This window comes from Setaria viridis, unplaced genomic scaffold (genome assembly GCF_005286985.2).
Source record: "Setaria viridis unplaced genomic scaffold, Setaria_viridis_v4.0 scaffold_310, whole genome shotgun sequence".
NCBI classification, from domain to species: Eukaryota; Viridiplantae; Streptophyta; class Magnoliopsida; order Poales; family Poaceae; genus Setaria; species Setaria viridis.
In genome coordinates this window covers 47789-48119 of record NW_027255885.1, presented here as the reverse complement: position 1 = coordinate 48119, position 331 = coordinate 47789, and the positions used below count along the sequence as shown (strand labels likewise).

General features: G+C 50.5%; 1 non-coding gene across 1 annotated transcript; it reads right to left on the bottom strand.

Moving 5' to 3' along the window:
• Positions 1–248: 248 nt before the first annotated feature.
• Positions 249–331, bottom strand: TRNAY-GUA (transfer RNA tyrosine (anticodon GUA)). The gene has a single exon. It is a non-coding gene; the product is annotated as a tRNA-Tyr (tRNA).

Here is a 331-nt window from a genome sequence, read left to right as displayed (position 1 = left end):
GGAGGCATGATGGCGGCGGCGTGCGTGTGCCGACTGTAGAGACTACAAGCCGACGCCGGAAGCGACTCGCTTCTATTCTCGATTAGATATAGATGGGGAATCTCTATAGATCGTCTTTTTTCGACAACCTCTCTAAAACGCATACGAGAAAATTGCACTTCACGGCACGGCCAAAAAAAGAAAGAGCTTCGCTCGGTTGGCCCTCCTAGGCTTCCGCCTACTTTCTCTTCTCTTAAGTCTACAACAAGTGGGAGAGGCAGGATTCGAACCTACGTAGAAAACCTTCAACAGATTTACAGTCTGTCGCTTTTGACCGCTCGGCCACTCTCCC